At 42.3% G+C, this 23,534-nt stretch overlaps 1 protein-coding gene across 3 annotated transcripts in view; it reads left to right on the top strand.

The window, feature by feature from the left end:
* Positions 1–23,534, top strand: part of NKD1 (NKD inhibitor of WNT signaling pathway 1) — a 127,084-nt gene that overhangs the window by 6,786 nt on the left and 96,764 nt on the right. The window lies entirely within an intron of this gene.

Raw genomic sequence — 23,534 nt, 5'->3', positions numbered from 1 at the left:
CTAGAGTTCTTAGCCGGATGGGATACTTTCTCATAAGGCTTTGCTGAGTGTCCCAATTTGTTCTTTTGGTTGCTTAAACATCTGCAATCTATCTTTTCCTTTTTAAAAAAAATGCTGTTTATATGCTTTGCACGCTGCTTTGCCTTGAGAGTGCTCTTAGATATGAGGGGATTGTGTTGCTTCAGACTGCACACTTAAATGGGCAGGAACCCCACTGAACGCAGTTGGGCTTACTCATAAGTAAGCCTGCTTCCTTGCTCAGCCAGATTGGTACTTGCTGGTCGCAAATGTACTTTAAGAGTTTTTGTTTTGTTATTTAAAAAAGCTTTTCCTGAACATCTGGATTTTGCTTTTTCTTCTCTTTCAAAACAGACCTGGGGAAGAGCCTTTCATAGTTAGCAGGGGGAGGTCTTAGAAAGTTGTGTGTGTGCATGTTTGTGTGTTTATTGGTCTCTAAGGATCTAATGGTGATTTCCCCCCCATTGTGTCAAAACTAAGTTCTGTCTTAAGATTGTACTCTGATAATAAAAAATAAGAGAAGGGTTTCATTTGTTTGTTTGTTTCATATTGCTGGAATGATCTGGGCAATACTGTAAAAAGTCTTTGGTAATAACAGATATTGGTCCTGGTCCCGAACAGATAATGACTCAGTGACAATCTATATGATAATTTATTTCTTACACTTTAATGTCTGTCTTTATACTTTGTTTGGTTTGCACTCTGGAGCTGTTGGCATTTGCACACTGCTGAGTCATTAGAAAAGATAGCACTTTGTTTGCACCCTGCTGATTGGATGAGATTATTTTACCTTGTGTTTCTGGTTGAAGCAAGCAAGTTCCTTTGTGGTGGGTGTGGGTGGGATGAGTGTTTAATTGAACCACCATTTGTGAAAGCAGCCTTGTAAACACGTCCAGATAAGTTTGTAGTCCACATTCATTTTAGTGAACCTGTATTCATCAGTTGTGGCTGGCATTAAAAAGAGCCATCTTTTGCAAACTTTATGTGCCATGTCATCTGGAGGTAGTGTTTCCTCGCCATAGGTAACCTGGTGAGAGGCTATTTTCAAAGTGTATGTGACCAAGTTTAATGTACTTGCTACTTTCTTCTGAGCAAAATATGCAGCCCCTGATCAGTACTCTTATTAGGTGAAAGGAAAGTTGCTGTCCAGTCTTTTAGTTGTGCGTGAGTATTATTGCTTGCATAAATTGGAGGTGGGGGAAACTGCTCTATATTGAATGTTCCTGCTCTGATAGCTTTAGGAGTCACTGTATATTTTGGAAAGCCGTCACTTAAAATTGAGCCAGCATAGGAGTCTGATTCTTAGCCAAATAACTCATTTTTAGGTTGTATGCATGTATTTCCCCTACCTCTAGCTATTTGAGTCATTCTATCTATCTATCTATCTATCTATCTATCTATCTATTTATCCCCCCCCCAATCTGGCTGGGTTTCCTCAGCCACTCTGGGTGGCTTCCAACACAATATTAAAAATACAATAATTCAGGTATGTGTAATTAATATACTCTACTAACCATCTTTATGGAAAGGAAATCCAAAGTATCTTGGTAGGAGAGCAGTTGTATTTTAAACACCAGGGATAACCATAGACTAATTGCATATGTGCATCCTGATGTTAATTTGAAATACTTAAATATTTATTTCAAAGTCAAATGTGCTTTCCAATCTCCATACATTTTTGCTACCTCACAAGATGAATGTGCTCAGCTGTACTCTTCCAGAGCATATGGGTTGGGTTCCTCTATTGCAAAGCAACAAAGAGTTGGGTGGCACTTTAAAGGCTAACATGTTTTTGTTATGGCCAAAGCTTTTGCAGCCTACAGTCTGCTCCCAGTGCAATACTGTTCATCTCAACTTGGAAGGAAGTCCCACTGAGTGCAGTGGAATCTGCTCTACCTAAGTGTGAATAGGGTTCATCACCAGACTAGCTCTTGTTCTGAATCCAACCCATTTTGTGGTTTAATGAAATAAGAAGGGAAGGGATATTATTTTCTAAACTCTCCTTTTGATGCCCTTGGGATCTGTGCATGTATTTGTGTTAGAGCACATGCTTAGTTTCAGAAAATCCCAGGTGTAAAAAGCCATTTCTGTGGTGGGATGTGGAATCCAGTGTCCATGGCCTTATAATTCACTGCCTTAATTTCACCCATTTAACTGAGTAATTGTAATAAGTAACTAAGATCTGTGTTTACTTCCTAATGCTCCAGCTTAATTGAGCAAGTTCCTGTATGCGTTTGCACTAAAGTTCCAAAGTGTCTCAAAGATCTTGGTTGTAGGTTTTGGTCTGCATTCAAAGTTGCTGGAAATGGAACTTTGTTCATTGCTTTTTTGGTAGACAGTTCAAGCAGATGGAATGAAAAAAGATGCCAAAAACATATTGCCTTTGGAGAAATATTATCCCCTTGAGTTTTATTTAATAGGGACAGGGAAGTGTTAAAGGGAGGGAAATGCTTAAGGGTGTCTAAGTAATTAGACACTTAGCTTCCCAGGAATTTCATAAGAATAACCTTCTATTGGAGTGGAAGATTTGACGCAAATGATGGAATCGAGAGGCTTGGTGGTTCTTTGGTGACATTTTAAAGCATCTGCATGCAGTTTTGCTCCAGATTAGAAGAAAGGGATGATTTATTAAATAGTAGAGAAAGCAAGAACGGCATCAGTTAAAGTTATGCAGAGCTTTGGCTCCAGAACAAGGATGCTTCTGCTGTTGGCAGTGGAATGACTTGTCATCTAGAGGCACAGACACCACATTGTGTTGTAATTTTAATGTCTTTTGCTTTAAAACAAGATGCAAAGAATAAGGCTGAGTTCATGTGGAAGGACTCCATAAATGGAGTAAGGATTGTACTTTAATCACCTGGTTTGGAGAAGAGAGGTTTGGCACATAGTTAAATGAGGGAACGCGCTCCCAAAGGAGGCAGTGATGGTCACTCACTTTGAATAATAGAAAATAAGCTTGCTTCGTCCTCCATGGGACAGACCTTTAGATGTTTGAAGATGGCTATCATATCTCCTCTTTACCAGGCTAAACATACTGAATTCCCTCAACCATTCTTCATACAGCTTGGCTTCCAGACCCTTGATCGTCTTGGTCTCCCTCCTCTACACACGTTCTAGCCTGTCCTTACTCTCCTTAAAAAATTATGCTTGGATGGCTTCAAAAGAGCATTAGCCAAATTCATGGAGGGCAAGGCTATCAATGCCTACTAGCCATGCTGGCTATGTTCCACCTCCACTGTAAGAGGCATTGTGCCTCTGAACAATCCTTGCTGGAAGCAGCAGGAGAGAAGTGCTATTGCGCTCACATCCAGCCTGTAGGCTTCCCATTGGGGCATCTGGTCAGCCACTGTGAGAACAGGATGCTGAGAACTAGGCAGTCTGTTGGCCTGATCCAGCAGGTTCCTCTTACATTCTTTCAAAGTTCTGTTCTTCTCATGACAACATTATAATTTCTTCTGTAGGTATGCAGGCTCAAATATTTCCTGGTTCGAATAAGTTTTGATCCCCCCCCCCTTGTAATCGCCTAAATAATAATAAATGATACTGAGTGACCACATTATTGTGTTTAGATATGGCTACCCATGACCACATCCAGTCTCCCCCTGCTCCTTAGCACCTGAGCTATCTCTTGACTTGGTTGAGCTAGGGATCTTTTACACCAGGTGTGGGCAACCTGTGACCCTAAGGGGGAAAGTGACTGAACATGCTCTGAACACCATGTTCTAAGAAGGTTCTAAGAAGGTTATTAACAAATTATGTTCTAAGAAAGTTATTAGACAAACTTGATTGTAGCAATCTTTGGCTCTGGAACACAACATACTGATAACCTCTTTTGCGTGTGAGGAGTGTATTTGCTGTGTTTGGTAAATTTTTTAGTAAATTGGAGAGCGTATGTTTTGGTACCTATATATGGTGGTACCCATGACCATTTGTGTCTGTCAATTACTTCCCCCCCACCTCCCTCATTCTGATTTCCTATGTGTAAACATTTTCTAGGGTTGAAGTTCACATAGACTTTTAGAACAATATTTGTCTGCTATTTTTACAAACGAGTCTGCATCTAAAGCAAACTGAGGAGAAGTTCCTGCCATTGTGCATGGATTATCTTTTCTTTATTCAGCTGTTTATTTTTACTTCTTCTTCTTCTTTTGCAAAGCTACATTATTTGTAAATGCTTTCTTCCCCCTACCCTGAGTGTTGGGCTCAGCGCCAGGGAGAACTTTTAAATAATACATTTACTTAATTCAATTTTCTTTTTTCTTCAAAGCCATAACAAATGTTCCTAGGTTTCTTTCTTGTGTGTTGCTGTCCTATTGGTGTCTTTTGGGGAAGTGCGTTCCCCCTCCCCCATTTTAATTTGGCTGCTGTATGGAAAATGGTGTGTGTCTGTCTTTGGGTGGCCTTTGCAATCCTCTGCCGTATACAATCCTCCGCCGTATACAGTACTTAAGTCCTCATTCACATATAGGGCAGGTTCAAGCGTAACGTAAATCATTGTTTAATTTGATTTTCTGAACTGGCTCAGCATTTTAGTCAAAGTTTATGAACTGTGAACAAAACCATGGTTTATTGTTGGTTTTATAAACCTATGTTTGTATTAACCATGGTTTAGCATTACATGTGGCCTAGGCCATTGCGGAAGCCAAGAACAGATTGCAAACATTTCCTCTACCATTCCACCGTAGACATGTATCTTGTGCCAGATGCTGTCTTGGGAAGTAGGGTATGGGGGGCGGAAGTGGAATAGTGTGTTTCTCAGTTCTTCTAATGCTGCAGAAACTTTCTGTAGGAATTGCAGAGTTTTGCTGGAACAGTGTCATGGCTTTTGCAACACTGCTTTCCCTTAACTTTCCACCCCAATTTGCATTGCCACATTTGGGGAACAGGTCCAAGCAGAGCAAAGTTGGAAATGCTTTTTGTTTAGGAGTGGTTTTCAGACTTTTTTTTTAACCTTCAGGGAAGCCTTTCCACCTAGATTCCCCAGGAAGAAACTGTAGCACAGTGCCAAAGCACATGGCTCAGCAGGCAATCCAATCACCGGCATCTCTAGTTTTTGTGAAAAAAGTTTAGATAGAAGTTGATGTGAAATACCTCTGCCTGCAACTCTGATAGAGATGTTGCCTGGTGGAAAACCATTGGCCAGATTGGAGAGGGTTGGTTGGACTTGTGGTCCCAAAGCATCAGGAGGGGACCACAGTAGTTACCCTTGTTCATGCTGGGCTATTGTGAGACTTGCGTGGCATGTTCTCCAGGTGGTTCCAAGGGAAGGGCCGTAGCTCAGTGCTAGAGCAATCTGCTTTGCAGCATCTCCAAATAAGGCTTGGAGAGACCCCACCAGAAACCCTGAAGGACTGCTGCTGATTAGTGTAGACCGTAGATGGACCAATGGACTGACTTGATCTCAGGCAGCTTCCTATGCTCCTGTGCACTGATGTCCTTTTTCAGTTTGCCAAGTATATCATAGGAATACATCCTGGCCTCAATATGGGGAAAGGGTTATAGCTCTGTTGCTTCCAATACAGATTCTAGGTTCCATCCCTGGCATCTCCAGATGGGGCTGGGAAAAGACCCCTGCCTGAAACCCTGGAGAAATTGAGCCCCCACTGGTCAATGGGAAGGTGCTGGAGGAGATGGACCCAGTAGTCAAACTGCTGAAGAGATCAGCATAGAAAGAGATGCTGAATATGTATCTTTGCTTTGCAAATAACAAATGGTTGCTTTGTAGTTAACTGATCCTGTAGATATAATCTTGCTGAAGTTAAGGGATGCCTTGATGGATCAAACCAAGTCCCACCTAGGTCAGCATCTTTTTGGCAAGAATCGTATCCACTAGTGAACACTAAGTGTTCCAAGAGAAATCAGTGGTCCACTGTTTCTCTTTTGTTTTATCAAAGAGACAGAAGGTAGACTAGGATCTACTGGTATATCTTGGGTGATTTGCAGGAGATTGGCAAAAAAATCTGGCTTCCGATTATTTAATAATAGCAGCATGCCCCTCCACCCCCCAAAATCTTTGGCAAGCCCTGAGCATCCTACAATCTGCTGCAAGTGGGCCATTCTGGGTTACCAGCATCACTTCATGCTTTATCTGATAAGATCCCCACCCACCGAGTCATGTTTCCCAGTTGGCCAAGTTTCTCTCTAAGTACTTGCTCCACTCTTACATTTTGTACATGCGAATGGGATCCCCCCTCCCAACAATCAGAAGATAGAAGCGCCAGCTAAAGTGTCCAAAGGACAACGGTTCATCAGCATGCATCCTTTATAAAATCGTAGGCAATGCTCTTCAGCAAAGCACATTGCTGCTGGCCCCAACTTCACTATATACATTCTCCTATTCCACACACAGAGCTATAATTCTCAGAGTGCTTTAACCATCACTCCTCCTTCCCAGGGGGCTCTGGGGGAGAGGACTTCATTTGACCTGTGGGCCAGAGGTCCCTGACCCCTGACCTATTTGGTTTAGGATCCAGGTCTTCTCAGAAACTGCTGCTCCCATAAGTTCCTGTCTGAGGTCAGCCTTGGAGGCCAGTGCTGTCTGTTCTGTCCAGACATTGAAACCTGGCAAGCAAGGTGTAGAATGTTTTCATTGGTGGGGCTGCAAATGTGGAACTCCTTTCCAGTGGAGTTCCACCTCATTACCTGCCTTTCTGTTTTGACTGTTGGCACTTTTTTGTTTTTTTAAAATCAAATCTAGTTTTAACTTGGCTGTTTTTGTGGAAGCTTACCGCACCCTGACTTTTTGTTTTTGTTTTTAATGGATGTGTATTATTTTAATAGCAATGTGGAACACAAGTAATAAAACTAACTAGCAGTGAGGTCCTGTAGACCCAGGAGAGCAGAGACTGTGCTCTAGGATATGTCTCCAGAATCCTTTGCAACATGCAGTCGTTTAGTGGCGAATGCCGGTGGTTACCTTGGCTGTTTAGTTAATGTGGAAAGGAGTCCCTGAAGTCAGAAACTTTGAAAACCACTGGGAGAAAGCAAGGTAGACACTCCTCAGTAAATAAAAGAGCCTTGGTGTATTTCACAGTGTAGTGAGGCACATTTCTGCTTGCTGCAAGTGTTGTGCACTTAAAATAATGTACTGCACAGTCGTGTATCTGTATTTAGCATTGAGCCAAAAATGCTGTCCTTCTTTTATGACCCTCTCTCCCCACAAGCCACCAAATTGGGACAGTATTTTTGGCTTTCAAGGGGCAGGATGGGAGAGATCCTTTAAATAAAAGCATGGGGTGAGAGTGCTTAACTGTAATAATTGTTGGTTGCAGCAGCAGTGTTTCTTTTTTGGGGGGTGCGATCTTTCAAGCGGTGATGTAGCTGCAATTGGCAGCCTCATGATACCCATCTGCAGGGTCCCTGTTTGAAAGATGCAATGTCAGGATAATCCTGGAAGGATTGTTTGGAAAGTTTTGCAACCCTGTTCACTAGGGGCTGCCATCTCTCTCCCCTCCTCACCCTATGCAACTATGCATTTTGCAACAACATGGTGGAGCAATTAGTTAAAGAAAGAACACAGCAAAGCTGCTGCCATTGCTCAACATGGTAATCCCACCCAGGGTGGAAAACAACCCCTCTTTTTTTCAAAATAAAAAACTGTCTCGAGAACTTTGGCTCCGCTCTAGTCTGTATGTTCTAAATAAAATAAAGTAGACATGGAGAAATACCGGTGGAACAGGCCAATGTGTCAGGTTTTTCTTTGCTATTTATACAGAGTGAATCATGTCTCCTTGTTGCATATACACCCAAGTGTGGTTGCAGATTTCCCCAAACTTTTGCATGATCAAAGGACGGGGAGACTAACAGCCTAATGAAATTTGGCTGCCGTAAAGAGATAATTTAATTAGAGAAAGCACACAGGCTATGTTGATATCTCTGGTTTGGGAAGGATGCCGTGTGGATGCTCACCATCAAAGAGTCTCCGAAAGTATTAGGAGTGCCGTGGTGATGAGATTAGTGAATTGGCCAATAATCTAGCAGAAAGCTTGATTCCAAGGTAATTATCCTAGAGTGATACCATTTGGTACAATTAAAAGCCACTGTGCCATTGCCATATGGAAAATGTTAGGCATCCTTGCACTATTTCAAAAGCTTTGTGCTGGAGGTTAAATTGACATATGAGGGGAAGCATAAATTCAGATGTTTTTGTGTTGCAAAATTTACTAAAGTTGAGTTCGGGGAGCCATCTGGCAAGGCTGGTTGGGTTGAGATGTGATGGTCTGTGTTTATCTGTGTGCATTTTCCAGATAGTTCAGACTTGACATGGCACATGGCTAATTTGGATGTTGGCAAAGAAGCCAAAATGATGCTTGAACTTCCTTGAGGGTTAGAGAGCAAGAGAGAGCAGGAGAGAGAGCGCTTGTAAGAACATGTTGTAAACAAGATGTGAACAATGGTAATAATACTGGGGGTGTTAAGAGGTAAGGTCTTTGGCAATTCTGTTTCTGGGCTGTAGGCAGCCAAGGATGTTGGGAACTGATATGAGAGTTCTAGCAGGATTGGAAGGAGAGTTGGTGGAAGCACTGGAGTAGATCTCTAGAGGGTTACTTATAGTTTCCTCCTCCAAACCTTGCCTGTGCATTAATGCTTCCAGGTCAGGTAATACCATAGGTTTGAAAACAGGTAGGAAGGAAGGGGATGTCCCTCCCTTGCAGGAGGTTGGACTAGATGACCCCTGGAGCCTCTTCCAACCCCACGATTCTATGATTCTTGATAGAGTTGCCTGGAGCAAGACTAGAGAATCTTATAAGCAAGGCCAGAATTCTTCTGAAAATTCAGAAAAGTTCCAGGTGTGACCAGGAGTTACAGCCCTGGGTATAGGGTGGTATATAAATCTATGGAATTTCAAATTACAATACAATAAAATGCAATCGAAATAATAATTTTTAAAAATGGTCCAGTAGCACCTTATAGACCAACTAAGTTTGTTCTGGTATAAGCTTTTGTGTGCATGCACACTTCTTCAGATATTTTGTTTTTATTTCCACTGCATCAGACCAACACGGCTACCTACCTGAAATAAAATGCAATGTATAAGAAATGAAGGAAGCATTAAAAATACAATTGAAAATTGCACAGCACATTAAAGTTGCTACAAATCATTAAGTGGTCCACCAAGACTCACATTCGAGGAGAAAAATATAAATGTTACATTGGTTTTCATTAGGGTAGCCATCTCTTCTACTCTAGAGAACAATACTCTCTCTTCCATGGAGTTCTGTATTTGAAGGGCTATCTGGTCCAAGTCTGATTTTTAAAGGTACCGGTAACTAATCCTAAAAAGAGAGAGCAGGGCTCAAAGTTGTCCATCAGCAGTTAGCACCTGGATGCAGACAAAGCAGACTTGCAGGCCACCTGATTACAGTCTTCCCCATTTTATATCTGTTGCAATGAAGTATTTCTGAATTTGCATCTGCATTTGTACATATAAATAAGCATATGCAAATCTGTGTCATTATTTTTATTTTTTGGATGATGCATAAGTGGCCAGCCTAATTAAGATGAAAGGTAGCGATAAATGCCTTCATTTCCTCAAATGGCTTAAAGCCTCATCCAGAAACCTTGCCTCGCCAGGAAATAAATGCTGAGGATGAGAAAAAATGTGTTGCATGCTCTTGCGGACATATGGAAATGTCCTTTGCACCAAGAGTTCATTAAAGGAAGGTTTTCTTTATAAGCTTTTGTGCGATTCTGTAATAAGACCCAGGAGGGGCAAAATAAGTGGTATTTTTATAGCCTTGCTCTGTCCATTCCAGAATATGTTAGGATGACTTTTTATGGTTCTCTTTGAACTGGCTTCGCAACAGAGGGGGGAGTTAGAAGAAGCCACTAGAGTATTGAAACTTTGTAAGGGCTGATGCTTTCTTCAGAAGAAGAAAAATATCATTCAGTGATGATCTTTTAAAACAAAACAGAACGTTTGCTCGGCACACCTCCCGCCAGTCCAGCTGTTGGCCTTTAAAGAGATTCTTGAAAGGCCATGGGTTAGGGTTCCTGCATGCTAACTTCAAAACCTGGTTGAAAAGTAAACTGCAGATGTTGAAGCGTTTTGAAGAGGGGTTTGGTGGTGTGTTTTTTTGGTCTGTGGTGATGTACACATTACCATTTGCTTCGCATGTAGTGTGCTCCCACTGTTGGATATTCAAAGTTGTGTGTGTACACCATTGGGCACAATCCTTCTCTATCCTGTGGCCCCATTCACACCATACATTTTAAGCACTATGATTCCAGTCATGGCTTCCCCAAAGAATCCTGTTAGCTCTGGCTTGTTAAGAGTGCTGAGAGTTCAAATCCTTTTTCTCCATCACCATATCCTGTTTGAAATAATACCTTGAGCCAATCACACGTGTGAAGAAGTACATACTTCCCCTTCTGGCTGTCCTGTTCCCCCTTCCTGAGTTGAGTGCTGTGAGGTAAGGCAAGAAATGTCTCCCACTGCTCATTTCATGATATTAATTCATAATTTTGCCATTCATAAATAAATTGTAAAGCAATACTAGAAATCAGGACCATCCAATGAAGCTATATATGTTGGAAGATTCAGGGCAGGCAGAAGAAAATGCTTCTTTACCCAGAGCATTGCTTAACTTGCTACCACAATATGTTGCAATAGGTGCCAACTTTGACAGCTTTAAAGGTGATTTAGACAAATTCATGGCGAATAAGGCTATCGTGATTACTAGCTATTGTGGCTTAGTACCACTTAGTACCATTCACGTAGCCCATTGCCTTGATGGGTTTACAAATTTTCCTTGGTCATCAGAGCAGTTGTCTGATGAATGGGAAGGGGGCACCACCCCTGTCTCAGCTGGTTAGCATGAATCAGCTGATGTGGGCAGTGTGTGGAGGCATGCTCACTGCTGGCATGAAGGCTCCCCCCTCCCTGGATTGGCTGTGGGTGAGTTTAGCCACCCCAGTATAGGTGCTGAAAATGAAAAATCAGTGACAAATGGATGCAAGCAACCTTGTGGAGCTCCATGGATCTGTTTGCGGAGTCCCTGAAGAGCCTAACCATATTAGCTCTTAATTAAGCTATTAATGAAACTTCCTCTGTCGAGGCTGATGATTTAGCTCAGCTCTAAAGCCCTCTCCCTTTTAAAGTCTAGAATCTTTTAATGTAAAGACCACTCTTGATTTTAATGGACACACATGACATGGCTCACCTGCTCTAATTTCTCCCTGTGCATGTAAAGTGCAGGAAGCAGCATGGTGAAATGGGCCCTTTTCAAAACTGGGAGTAGTGATGCTGATGAACAAGGTCAACAGGGTTACAGGCGCAGTGTGCAATGCATGCTGTATAGCAGGGGTCAGCAACCTTTTTCAGCCGTGGGCCCGGACCACCATCCCTCAGACCATCAGACCATGTGGTAGGCCAGACTACATCTCTCTCTCTCTCTCTCTATATATATATATATATATGCAGGTTTTGGTGTCTTCGGGTGTCTTCCCGTGTAAGAGTCGGGGTGTCTGTGCGACGTTTCGACGAGGTCTCACTCGTCATCTTCAGGCTGGTGCTTTCGGCTTCTTGTTACTGGAACAGAGCAGAATCTGGTGTTTGAGTTCCTATAAATACTGTTGAGGGGTGTGGTGTATAGCCTCCAACGTTCTGGGCAGAGAGGAAGTTCCTAGATTAGTGTGCCTCTTCTTCTTTTGTTCCTTAATTACTTGAGGGATATCTTGAGTGATTTCATGAGTGATATTCTGAATACCACTGGGTGGGTCATTAAGTGTAGATTAGTTGCTAAAGCTTTTGTGTCTTGACCTCTTGAGCTTGTGAAGAGTTTTTCTGAGAAGATGGCTGTGCTGCATTTAGTTGTGCTCTGGCTTGGCTTCGTGTATAGGGGCGAGCTGTGGTTTTGTGCCTTGTGCCAGCCAGATCTGTGTAGGGATTGCAGGGGGGTGCAGCATCCGGAGGTGCCACTATAGTTTGGCTACTGGATGGAGTCTGTAATATGTCTGTGGAGAGGGTCTGGGTTTGGGTCTGGTGTGGTTGATTGGTGACGGCGTTCTGTGTGCCTCTGGTTCTGGTGTCGGTTTTTGTAGGGAGGGCTAATTTCCAGATGTCTGGCAGGCGGGACGTGTCGTCACGCTTGTTCATGTTGTGAGGGTGTTTCTCTATCTCGATGGCTTCCATGATTATTCTCTTGTGGTGATGTTCCATGTTAAAGAGCAATTTGGAATCTGCAAAATTAATTTCGTGTCCTGTTTCTTTCATGTGTTGGAAAAGAGAGGAAGTTTTTTCTTCTTTTTTGACGGCATTCTTGTGTTCTGCGATACGTGCATTTATTCGTCTGTTTGTTTGTCCAATGTACGTGGCTGGGCAGACTTTGCAGGGTATTTCATAGACCCCTTGGTTTTCCAGCTGGATTTTGTCTTTTGGGTTTCTGAGGATATTGGCTATTTTTTGGTTGGTGCAGAAGGCTGTTTTGATATTGTGTTTATGGAGGATTTTGCTGATTTTGTCTGTAGTGCCCTTGATATAGGGAAGGAGGGCCATGCCATTGTTTTCTTCTGTGTCTTGGTTTTTGCTTTAGACAAGTCAGAACACAAACCCAAACTTTGGCTCAGATATGTTGACGACACCTTTGTAATTTGGCCACACGGGAAAGAAAAACTAGATAGCTTCCTCACACATCTCAACAGCCTACACCCCAAAATACAATTCACTATGGAAATAGAAGACAACAACCAACTCCCCTTTCTTGACGTCCTAATCTACAAAAAACCTGATGGCTCCCTAGGACACACTATCTACCAGAAAAAAACACACACCAACCGCTACTTACATGCACAATCACACCACCACCCTGCACAAATAAACTCCGTAGCCAAGACTCTCATCTCCAGAACCAAACGCCTGGCTGACAAAGACCACTTGACAACTGAGTTACAGAATCTCTCAAATGTGTTAATCGCCAATGGATACCAGAAAAACAGGGTTACGAAGCTAATCCAAAAAGAAACACCCCCCAAAAACCAAGACACAGAAGAAAACAATGGCATGGCCCTCCTTCCCTATATCAAGGGCACTACAGACAAAATCAGCAAAATCCTCCATAAACACAATATCAAAACAGCCTTCTGCACCAACCAAAAAATAGCCAATATCCTCAGAAACCCAAAAGACAAAATCCAGCTGGAAAACCAAGGGGTCTATGAAATACCCTGCAAAGTCTGCCCAGCCACGTACATTGGACAAACAAACAGACGAATAAATGCACGTATCGCAGAACACAAGAATGCCGTCAAAAAAGAAGAAAAAACTTCCTCTCTTTTCCAACACATGAAAGAAACAGGACACGAAATTAATTTTGCAGATTCCAAATTGCTCTTTAACATGGAACATCACCACAAGAGAATAATCATGGAAGCCATCGAGATAGAGAAACACCCTCACAACATGAACAAGCGTGACGACACGTCCCGCCTGCCAGACATCTGGAAATTAGCCCTCCCTACAAAAACCGACACCAGAACCAGAGGCACACAGAACGCCGTCACCAATCAACCACACCAGACCCAAACCCAGACCCTCTCCACAGACATATTACAGACTCCATCCAGTAGCCAAACTATAGTGGCACCTCCGGATGCTGCACCCCCCTGCAATCCCTACACAGATCTGGCTGGCACAAGGCACAAAACCACAGCTCGCCCCTATACACGAAGCCAAGCCAGAGCACAACTAAATGCAGCACAGCCATCTTCTCAGAAAAACTCTTCACAAGCTCAAGAGGTCAAGACACAAAAGCTTTAGCAACTAATCTACACTTAATGACCCACCCAGTGGTATTCAGAATATCACTCATGAAATCACTCAAGATATCCCTCAAGTAATTAAGGAACAAAAGAAGAAGAGGCACACTAATCTAGGAACTTCCTCTCTGCCCAGAACGTTGGAGGCTATACACCACACCCCTCAACAGTATTTATAGGAACTCAAACACCAGATTCTGCTCTGTTCCAGTAACAAGAAGCCGAAAGCACCAGCCTGAAGATGACGAGTGAGACCTCGTCGAAACGTCGCACAGACACCCCGACTCTTACACGGGAAGACACCCGAAGACACCAAAACCTGCATTCCTGTACCCGTGAAAATCTACGAAAGCATATATATATATATATATATATATTGGGGGGGGGGTGAACAAATTCCTATGCCCCACAAATAACCCAGAGATGCATTTTATATAAAAGTACACATTCTACTCATGTAAAAACACGCTGATTCCCACACCGTCCGTGGACTGGATTTAGAAGGCCCCGGGCCTTAGGTTGCTTACCCCTGCTATATAGGCTTCGTTTTAAAGCAGAAATAAGCTCCTAACCCTCATGGTTGCAAGAAAAAATAAAAAGCAAAGCTGGTGTGTTTTAAAAGTCTTAGGGTCTACAAGGCACAACGTAATTTCCCTGTTAGTTTCATGCTGCCTGCTGCTACTAAAGTTGTCAGTAGTGACTTTTGTTGTTGCTGCTAATAATGTGTTGGAAATGTCTGCATTGCAAGTTCAAGGAAAAGAGTGTTTGTCACTTTTCTTTTTTAAGAAAAGAAAAACAAATTTCATTAGTGAGATCATCAAACTCATTTTGGGATTGTAATTGGTTTTACCTGCTGGAGGTGTTATCTTCTGTGACACTTGACTTTCAGTGTGTGAATGTGTGCAAGAGTCCCCCCCCCCAAAAAAAAAAAACACCTGGGAGCCTCGATTCTTGAGGAGCAGCGAAACTTTGCTGCAAGCTGCTGGATTTTCTGCTGAGCAACTTTGGGTTTCAATCTACCCCTTTGACATCTGTAACTGTGTTAGATCCCAGATAGATTGACATGTCGTCTGGACCATTTCTGAGAAAAAAAATATATACTTTTTTTTTTGCTTTTGTGATTATGGCAGAGTTTAATGTATTTCTGAGCATTACTGTGCCAGCTTTAGAGGATTAGGCATATTGAGGTTCCCATTAAAGTCTAACTCTGTGATTTTCAAGATCTGTGGAAGGAAAATCATGCATGGATGTTTGATCTTGGGGTGCAGCTGTGCATGCTGTGAGGTATGAAATAAGGGGAAGTTCACAGTGGGGAAGTGACAGTACAAAGTGCCGTCTTGCAGGAGGAATGGGATTTGGGAGCAGATTTGGATCTTTTGATCTGCCATGTGATGTGTGATACAGAGGCAAGCCTCTCTCTTTTTGGTCTTTGGGGAGGGAGGAGGGCGTGTCGCGCTGCCCTTGGAGGTAACTTGCGTGTCAAACTCCTTCAGTAGGCTACGATGGTGTTAACCAAGGATGTGGCTTCTTCCCATTGCTTGTGCAGGAGAAACAGCAGACTTAAAGAGCACCAAGAGAACTCGCTACGCCGGGAATAGAAGTTTGCATTGGCTATTTGTTGGAAATTGTGGAGGGTGGGGAGAGCGATGGCTGCACAGTCATGTCTTATGCAAAGGTGCGGGAAGATTGTGCCAAAGTGTCCAGTGGAGAAGTGTATGGAATATGGAACTGTAAGAGATGAACAGAACTGTATGCATTTCATACCTTTTTGAGGGGGGACGTGTATGGTGTGTGTGTGTGTGTGTGTGTGTGTGTGTATGTATAAGTCCCTCTCGCCAGTCCGTGTGATGTGTCTTGGCCCTCGTTGCTGGATGAAGAAGTCAAACTCAAATTTCTGTTTCTGCCATGAATCTGAGCGAGGCAAGGCATAGCAGGTGAATTGCATGGTTGAGCATGAACTAAAGGCCCTGATCTTTGCGGACATGAGGTGTCTGACAAGAACCTATGGGGGGAAATAGGGCCCTAGCACAGTGGTGATGGTGGTATTATTGTTGTTATTATTATTATTATTAGCAAGAGGGCCTGTGTGTGCAGGCCACCAGAGGGGAGATTGCTTTGCTCCTCTCAGGTCATTCCTCTGCTAAATATAATGGATTGCACTTGCCTTCCTCTGAAATGGGAGCTGAGAATAGAAACGTTTACTGGGATTTAAACGCCAGCTACTGCACACTGCCCTGGTGACACAGTTTTTCTGAATGTTACTTCCTACTTGCTCAGAGAAAACTGTTCAATCCTAGGATCCTTTCCGTCCGGTTAGGCACCCGGTTGAGCACGCTATAGTACGCTGTATTGAGTTTAATGCAGTTGCTTTTCGAGGCCAGAAGCTTAGCAGCTTGATCGTTCTGTTCTCGCTTGTGTTTTGGGGTCTGTCTGACTGTTCAGCATTACTTGTCTGCTGCAACGCAGAGGCACCCCTTTCTCACTTAAGAGCAAGAGCATCTCAGCCTAGTAACCAAAATAGCTGTATTTTTTAGCTGACTAAGGTCTATTGCAACAAACCCAAAATATCCTGGATGAAGCGCAAAAAGACCCAGAAGAAATCAATCTCCTTATCCTAAAGCAAAGCCTTTGATGTAATCCTGGTAAGTTTATACTGGGAACCTGCCTGTTTCTTTATGGTCAACTTCAGACATTTTGCAGGAAAAATAGATCACGTGGTCCACTTTTGGTAGTTTTCTGAAAGTTGTGCTCCTGCCTGAGGCTTTAACAGAGGACCAGGTAGATAGTGAAAGGCTTTTCAAAACAAGTACAGTGGTACCTCGGGTTAAGTACTTAATTCATTCCGGAGGGCCGTTCTTAACCTGAAACTGTTCTTAACTTGAAGCACCACTTTAGCTAATGGGGCCTCGCGCTGCCGGAGCACGATTTCTGTTCTCATTCTGAAGCACTATTTCTGGGTTAGCGGAGTCTGTAACCTGAAGCATCTGTAACCTGAAGCGTCTGTAACCTGAGGTACCACTGTACTTACAGCAAAATAAATAACACTGATATTTTTTCTCAAGGAAATGGGGGGGGGGAGCTGCACTCCATATGCACAAGTGAAAGGTTTAATTTTGTTATGAGGGTAAATGAGAACAGGGTATGGTAATCAAAACTTTTTAAATGGTTCATAAAGACAACTTATAAGATTCTGTGAAGGTTCTTTTTTTTTAATTGAGCCATGGAGGAATTATTCTTTGCAGCTTTCAATTTTCTTAAATCTTGGTCTATGTGTTGCTTGTTAAAGAATTCCATCAAGTGTCTCTTGCTATGCTTCAGAACCTGATTAATCTATTATTAATAGTTATTCAATGTATTAGTCACTCAAGACAAAACATCTCTAAGTGACTTAAGTACACAATTAAAATCACCCATCAAGTTTAAGAATAAAACATTATGTCCCCTCACCCCCAAGTCTGAGGGAGGGAAGGAGGGAGGGAGGGAGGGAGGGAGGGAGCATAATCCTCAAAAGCTTGGGAGAAGAAGTGTCTTAACCTGGTGCCAAAAGGATGTTCATGTCCGTTGGGGAGGCCACCACCAGAAAGACCCTTTCACTTACCTCCACCTCTGAACCTTTCTCAAAGTGGGCACCTGCAGGAAGGCTGCAGGTGATGAATGTGGAGTCCAGGTATGTTCAAGGTAGGACAGGTGTTCTGTTTAAATATAATACCTGCAAACAGAGGATTAACATAACACAGAGCACACTGTGATGCTCACCTCTCTACCCTCTGGCTGAGTCACTGCTGCTTATTGGGTTGGAGATTGGGAGTGCTTTGGCAGCGAAGCTTGCGTGGTGAAAATATCTGCATGACATGCACACACCCCTGGTGCTCCTGCTGCTGTGTTTGCACTGCACCAACCTCACTTCTGCCTTGCCCCTCCCCTTCTCTACCCTAATACACAACAATGATTCAGCAGGAAGGAGATCAGGCGAATGATGGAGCCCACCATGCTGTCTGCTGTTGCCTGATTCGAACACATACAACAGACCTACATTTGAGTTCACAGGAGATTTTTATGTTATACAGCCGCATCAAATTGTACGTGCCTTTAACCTGTATGATTTCAACCATATGCACTCAGCAACATCTCAATTCCAGACTTTTTCTTCTGCCTATATCTCTCTCTGATTCTCCCTTCCACCTTCACCTCCTCCTTCCTCCCTTCTGCTGGTCACTTGCATGTGGGAGGAGTAAGGGGAGGCTGTGGAGACAAAGGGGAAGCCTCCCCATGGAATTTCCCCCATCTCGAGGAAAATTGGCTATACACAATTTCTGCACATAACACACCTATACATATGATGCAATGCAACTGTTAACGATGCTGTTCTCAGTGAGGCTCGCCTGACACCTTTGCTGACATTTTTTGGAAGCTAGGTAAAGACTTGCAACTTTCCCCCAGATGTTTGGTGGTCTCAGCTGATTTTGTTCTGATGGTGGTGTGCTGCCCAAACTTCCTGTGGCTGTTATGGGGAAATTTGTGTTTGTGTGGGTAAGAGAGAGAATTGTTGGCACTATTATGAGAATGTTAATATTTTTCATGAATTGTTAATGGTATAGTGTATTTATGTTTACATTTTTAAATGTCAGTTGCTTGGAGACCTTTTATTTATTATTAGTAACAAGTAATTGTCTAATTAATAATAATAATTGACTTTTTCTTGGCATACTAGCAGCTCTCTTGTGACGTGTTTGTATGCTCTGGCATGCAGTTTGGGAATTATCTATCAGTCTATGGGGCTAAAAAGGATAATCACATTAATGCAGTTCTATCCGTAGTAGGTTTTGAACGTGGCTTTCTGCAAGATGCAAGAGGCAAAATGGACAATGTTAGTGCTACGATCAAGTTGAGTCACCACATCTTCCTTTGATGTAGTTTGCTCATGTGATCCCTTCCAAGCACAGCTGTATTGGGCTCATCAAACGGAATGTTCCATCTAAAGCTTTTTGATGCTTTGAAAATGCTTCGGACCCCCGAGCTTACAAACAGCTTGGCAACGGAGGATGTTCATAATTCTTAAAAAGTTATCTGATCCCATAGTACTTTTGTCCCCGGGATTTTGTCTGCAAATCTTTTGCTTTTTCCAACTTCCTGTGCATCCCTATTTTCTCTAGATTCTGTTTGAAGAATAGCACCTCTTTTGTGGGCATGGCTGGCAGCAGTGATGGTTCCCTGGTGAATGGAACATCCATTGACTAACCTGCTTGTATTCCTATAAGGCTTTGTGGTGTGTTGGGTGATGACTGATACTTTAAGAGAGCATTTTGAGTCCATATTCTTGCCATCATTGTTACTGGATCTTTACCTAAAACATTGGATCTTTACCTAAAGCATTGGAAGTTTTCATCCTTCTGCATTTGATAAGATTATAACGGTTTCTAGAATAGTACAGTTTAATTGGATCAGATGAAGTTTGGTCTGAACTGTGGCTGAGCCACATGCTACAAGGGAAGGCATCTTCTACTCTGCAGGGTAACAAGGAGGAAGTTCACTCTTGCCTCAAAGTATAGCAGCTGGTTTGCAACTACACGCAAGCAAACATTTTCTTGATCCAAGACCGCTTTGGTGTATGAAGTTGCATACCATCTGATTGGTATAAAACTCTGTGCCATCCAGTGCAGCCACAAGAATTTTGATTTGCACCTCTATGTGACATTTTATTACATTTATTTCTCTTCCCCCACCCCCACCCCAAGGGTAAGAAAGAGAGGGCAAGAAAGGGAGCAATTTATTTTTATAATTCAGAATTGCATTAACCATACCTGTTTGGGAGGTGGGAATATCTTAAGATCAAATATTTTGTTCAGATCAAACCTGTACGTTGCATGGATAGCATTGGAGAATACAGATCTATTGGATTGGTTATGATAACAGATTTGGGTGGCATTCATATTTGTGGTATGATAAAGTAAAAGTGCATAAAGGATTTCTAAACCACATGATAAGAAAATCAATCTGTGAAGTATGGGACAGATATAAAAATCCGTTGAACGTAAAACACTTTGGTGGCTTTCTCCAATAGAAGCATTGACTGTTTAAAAATTAAATATGGAAGGGAAATGGGCCACCTATGGTGAGATGTTGATGGAAACAGAGAAAGGGTGGAAACTCAAACCATATGAACAAATAGGGGAAATGTTTACCGGCTGGTTGCAATATCATCAAATAAATGACATATTTAGTGTATAGACAAAAGAAATTTTGGATTTGAAAGTAAGAAACCTAGATTCCAAACCAAATTGCGAGAAGGTAAAGTTAAATTGTTGTCAAAGATGTATAACTTTCTCTTAGATTGGTATACTAAAGATGAAGAGGTTAAAGAAGTAATGGCGAAATTTAAAATTTAACATTTACAGCATGTATGGCCTTAAAAGAAAATGAAATGAAAATAATGTACAGGTGGTATTTGACCCCAGTGAAATTGGCCAAAATGTATAGGGTGAAAAATAAATTATGTTGGAAGTGTAATGGAAAAAGACAGAGATTTTTAGCATATGTGGTGGACTTGTGATAAGGTAAAAACATTTTGGGAATTGATCTACAATGAACTAAAAAAGATGCTAAAATATACCTTCCCCCCAAAAAAGCCAGAAGCATTTTTACTTGGGTTGATCGGAGAAGAAATTGCAAAAGTAGATCAAAGACTATTTATGTATGCTACCACTGCAGCAAGAACTTTGTTAGCCCATAGGTGGAAATTACAAGAATTACCAACGATTGAGGAGTGGCAGATGAAGATGATGGACTATGCGGAGTTGGCCAACCTTATTGTAAGGATCCGGAACCAAGGCGACCAGAAATTCCAAAGAGATCGGAGTAAATTTATTGAGTACTTAGAAGATCATTGTAAAAATGTGAAGACACTAGCAGGATTGATATGAATCCTGCAACATAACATAAAAATAATATCTGACCGTGGATAATAAAAGGACTTGATATGTATTGAAGGACATAAACTGGCAGCTGAAATGTGCATACAATTCATTAGGAAATGGGAAACCAGTTGGAGGGAGGGAGGGAAGTCATGACCTCGGCGGAGCAAATGCAATTGATTTGTTATTGTAATGTTGTTATATTTTATGTTTTCTTGTTAAAGAAAAAAACCTGTATGTTGCACTAACACATGGCTGAAAATGGCTGAGATTCTTGTGTATTTCCATTGCTGTTAACATTCATTTTTAGCTACCACCACAAATATGCCATGGCATGTCTAGAAGGTGGCAGCAGGTTGCAAAACAGCAATGGATATATTTGGGGAGAACACCAACCTAGTAAAGACTATGCTGAGGAATGTCAAGGAGGTGGAATGTGTTGACCCAGTCTGGAATTGGAAGGAGCTGGATCCAGGGTGACCTGATTCCTGTTTTGTTATGCTTTTTTTAAAAAAGAACTCTGTGGGACCTTTTGATTTGTTCTCTTGACTAAATGACTTTCCTGGTTTTGGTTTGTTTCTTTCATCTCTCTGAAATCTGATACTGGAGAAAGTCTGGGGCTAATGCCAAGCACGGGGCAAATTTATATTGTCATCCATCCTTTGAACTTGTTGAAAGCTCGGATGCTGCCACCCAACATTATATACAAAAAACTTGAGTAATTATGGGTGGTTCAGGAACTTTGCCAGGGCTTGGTCTTCCTACACTTAGCAAACAGCTTGTGCTGAAGTGGTGCCTCAGCCATTATACAGGTCTTAACTAGTCGCTTGTGTGTTTGGTGGTTCTAATCTGGAATTGTTAAGGAAAAATACTGGGTAATAGTAACAGTTGATAAGACCTGATTGCATGGAAAATAGCATCAGATAAAATGGATAGGGCAGTTTAAGTGGTAGAGCTTCTGCCTTGCACAAAGAAGGCCCAAGGTTGAATCCATGGCAGCTCCATGTAGGACTGGGAATTCCCTTGCCTGAAACCCTGAAGAGCTTCTGCCAGTCAGTGTGGACAATACTGGGCTAGATAGACAAATGGTCTGACTTGGTACAAGAATGCCTCCTATGTTCCTATCAAATTAATAAGGTTTAAACATATGAACTCTCCAACAGTTGTTAAAGCCCACTTTGTCTTGAGCACTACATAATGTATCTAGCATGAGATCACACAAATGCAGCAAAACTGAAGAACCGGTGGCCCTTCATAAGTTGTTGGACCCCAACTTCCATTAGCCCCAGCCAGCGTGGTAAGCATGATGGGAGTTGCAGTTGATCATGCAATATGTATGTGCCCATAGTGAAATGGCAGCAAATGTAACTCTAGAAGCCAAATAGAGGTTATTCCGTGTGTCTACTAACAAGGAATGGATTTATGCATTTTTGTGTATAGTCTCAAAGGTTAAAATTAATAGTGCATTTGCATGAAGGTTAATAAGAGAAGCGGAAATTTAAACAGTTCGCTTTCCGTTCTGCTATTTGTGCAAAGTAAACCGCATAATATGGACAGCAACAGGATATTTGAGGAATTGATCTAGAACAGGGGTCAGCAAACTTTTTCAGCAGGGGGCAGGTCGACTGTCCCTCAGACCTTGTGTGGGGCCGAACTATATTGGGGGGTGGGTGGATGAACGAATTCCTATGCCCCACAAATAACCCAGAGTGGCATTTTAAATAAAAACAAACATTCTACTCATGTAAAAACATGCTGATTCTTGGACCGTCTGCAGGCTGGATTTAGAAGGTGATTGGGCCGAATCCAGCCCCCGGGCCTTAGTTTGCCTACCCATGATCTAGAAGGATTTTGATGCGTTTTTATGGTGTTATGGTAGACTGGTTATAAAGAAATCATGATAAATATTATAATAATTGGGTTGTATTTGACCAAGTCCTGTTCAAAGCAGAGCCATTCAAATTAATAAACCTAAGTTAGTTGTATCCATTACCTTCAGTGGGTCTATTCCAAGTTGAACCAACATTGAATACCACCTATTATCTTCATAATCATCTGAGGAAGAGTTTTGCAGAACTAAAATAACCTGGTCACTATTTTGTGACTTTCATTTAATCCTAATAAAGCAACAACTGTTTGCTTTGGATGTCCACCCCCAACTGGAACAGCTTTTTATTTTTTAATGTTGTACCCTATTTTTTATTTTCCTAAGGATGTCGTCATGCTGGAGTTTACTTAGCCACAGATAGGTGGCACTACAGCGTGACAACAGCTTTCCAGTCACCCCCTGGTGGTGGAGGGCGAGGAAGAATGAAAGCGGTGGCCCAGGACACATTGAGGACAGGGCAGGGCAGCTCCTCAGCGACTAATCTCCAGTCCTGCCTTGCCACCACCATCACCACCCCTGGTTCCCTTCTCCTTGCCCTAGGACACTGAAGCGTTTTTTCCTTTTAATTATGGGGGGAGCTGTACAGTAGCGGCCGCCGGCCGATTATATGAAAGAAGCAAAGCACAGATGTGAATGACTTGATGATTAGAAGGCTGGCTGTATCTTTCTCTTTTGACAAATGGGTGTGGCTGTCTGCCAATCACCCAAGTGCAGCACTGCCTCCTGTTTGCTGTTTTTACGTGTTATGAAATTGGATCTAGGACCCCACGCTGTGCTGGCTCTGGGCCAGTTGCTTTACATAAGAAAGCGAACATAACCTCTCCTGGCTGGGTAAGAACTTTCCTTTCAACTTCTCCCCAGCCTGCATCTGAACATAGGAAGCTGCCTTAGACTGAGTCGGGCTTATTGGTCTACCTGGCTCAGTATTGTCGACACGGGACTGGCAGCAGCACTTCAGGGTT

This window comes from Podarcis vaucheri (assembly GCF_965113315.1).
Source record: "Podarcis vaucheri genome assembly, chromosome: 7".
Taxonomy (NCBI): Eukaryota; Metazoa; Chordata; class Lepidosauria; order Squamata; family Lacertidae; genus Podarcis; species Podarcis vaucheri.
The sequence above is the reverse complement of the archived record's forward strand: the minus strand, read 5'-3'. Positions and strand labels throughout refer to the sequence as shown.